Source organism: Palaemon carinicauda, chromosome 30 (assembly GCF_036898095.1).
Source record: "Palaemon carinicauda isolate YSFRI2023 chromosome 30, ASM3689809v2, whole genome shotgun sequence".
NCBI classification, from domain to species: Eukaryota; Metazoa; Arthropoda; class Malacostraca; order Decapoda; family Palaemonidae; genus Palaemon; species Palaemon carinicauda.
This window is the reverse complement of record NC_090754.1, coordinates 55991626-55994125: the sequence shown is the minus strand read 5'-3', so window position 1 is coordinate 55994125 and position 2500 is coordinate 55991626. Positions and strand designations below refer to the sequence as shown.

The 2500-nt window shown below is 33.5% G+C and overlaps 1 protein-coding gene across 1 annotated transcript in view; it reads left to right on the top strand.

Annotated features, from left to right (window-relative positions):
• The window catches only part of LOC137623145 (nucleolar and coiled-body phosphoprotein 1-like), a 524118-nt gene that overhangs the window by 31113 nt on the left and 490505 nt on the right, over positions 1–2500 (top strand). The window lies entirely within an intron of this gene.

Genomic DNA, 2500 nt, shown 5'->3' with positions numbered 1-2500 from the left:
TGTAGGTGGAATTGGGTATTCTGAATGTAGAAGTGGGTGTTCTGGCTGTAGGTGGAATTGGGTATTCTGAATGTAGAAGTGGGTGTTCTGACTGTAGGTGGAAGTGGGTATTCTAAATGTAGAAGTGGGTATTCTTATTATAAAATTGGAATGTAAAAGTGAATATTCTATGTGTAAAAGTGGAATGTAAAAGTGAATATACTGTATTCTGAGTGTAAAAGTGGGTATTCTGAATGTATAAGTGGGTATTCTAATTAAAAAAGTGGAATGTATACATGAATATTCTGATTGTAAAAATAGAATGTAACAATGGATACTGCATTGTGAGTGTAAAAGTGGGTATTCTGAATCTAAAAGTGGGTATTCTGAATGTAGAAGTGGGTATTCTGATTATAAAATTGGAATGTAAAAGTGAATATACTGTATTCTGGGTGTAAAAGTTAGTATTCTGAATGTAGAAGTGGGTATTCTGATTATATAAGTGGAACGTAAAAGTGAATATGGTTTAAATGTGGAATGTAAAAGTGGATACTGTATTCTGAGTGTAAAATGGGTATTCTGAATGTCAAAGTGGATATTCTTAATGTAGAAGTTGGTATTCTTATTATAAAAGTGTTATGTATGAGTGAATATTCTGGGTGTAAAGGTGGACACTGTATTCTGAGTGTAAAAGTGGGTATTCTGAATATAAAAGTGAAATGTAAAAGTGGATACTGTATTCTGATTGTAAAATTTGGTATTCTTATTATAAAAGTGGAATTAAAAGTGAATATTCTGGGTGTAAAAGAGGAATGTAAAACCGGATACTATATTCTGATGGTAAAAGGGGAATGTGAGAGTGAATATTCTTAAGTATAAAAGTGGAATGTAAAATTTATTACTTACAAGGGTCATTACAGTCTTCCTTCTGCCCCAGAATCACCCACCTTATAGCCTTCTATCTTGCCATCCAACTCCTCAACTTAGGATTCACGGTGGTGAATGGGTTCCCCGGCCCTAGCTCCAAAGAGTTGTGGTGGCCTAAGTGGTAACGTTCCTGACTGGCGATCGCCAGTCTGGGGTTCAAGTCCCGCTCAAACTCGTTAGTTCTATTGGTAGCTGCAACCACGCCATCCTTGTGAGCTAAGGATGGGGGTAGGTTTTAGGGTAGCCTATTGTTCTATCTGCTGAGTCAACAGCAGTCATTGCCTGGCTCTCCTTGGTCCTGGCTTGGGTAGAGAGGGGTGTAGGCTGCTAATCATTTGTTTTTGACGTTGTTAATAGTTTATATATGACATATCTGTTTTGACGTTGTTACTTTTTTTAGAATGATTTATTGTTAATTTGTTCTCTTCATTTATTTATTTCCTTATTTCCTTTCCTCACTGGGCTATATTTCCCTATTGGAGCCCCTGGGCTTATAGCATCTTGATTTTCCAACTAGGGTTGTAGCTTGGATAAAAATAATAATAATAATAATAATAATAATAATAATAATAATAATAATAATAATAATAATAATAATAATAATAATAATAATAATAATAATATATGGTCAGTCTCTAGGGCATTGTCCTGCTTGATAGGGCAAAATCACTGTCCCTTGCCTCTGCCATTCATGACCTACCTTTAAGCCTCTAAGACAGACATACGTACAAACTCACTCAACCTCTTACCCCACTTTAAAAGAATTTCAGAAACTAAAATGCTCCTTAATTTCAGTGGGTCTCTGAAGATCGCCTGCAGTGCTCCGCCTTCAATAATTCACATGACCCGCTTCATTAGGCTTGCATTGTGTGATTAAACATTTCGGTGTATTGAAATGACTTGCATACGAAGAACTGCTCGGGGGGGGGGGAGGGGGGGGAATATTATTAATTCGAGAGACAACTGGGATCTTTCGCTTTCTTAATTTATCTTGTTGGCTTTCCATGTTCCATGTATGTATGTATAGTTAATGTATTTGTATACATATATATATACATATATGTGCATATATGCATGTATAGGAATATGCACATGATGGTATCTTATGTACAGTATGTATGTGAATATATATATATATATATATATATATATATATATATATATATATATATAAATATATATATATATATATATATATACATATATGTATGTATATACTGTATATATATATATATATATATATATATGTGTGTGTGTGTGTGTGTGTGTGTGTGTTATTCAAATCAACCAATGAATTTCGTTCATAAGATATAAAATTCTATAGAACACCAGTTCCATTTACAGACCTTGTTAATAAAATCTAATACTCTAAAAACCAATATTAAAACCTTTCCTTTAAAATAAAAAAAAATAAAACACTATTAAGAGATTCATATCCTCTATTGAAAAAATAGTTTTATTTAGTAAAGAAAGAGTCATTAGACGGCTTTCTTTTATGTCTGATAAAATCATTTCCGGGTGTTCTTTTTACGTCGGATGTTATCAACAACAGATGGGATTGAGAGAGAGAGAGAGAGAGAGAGAGAGAGAGAGA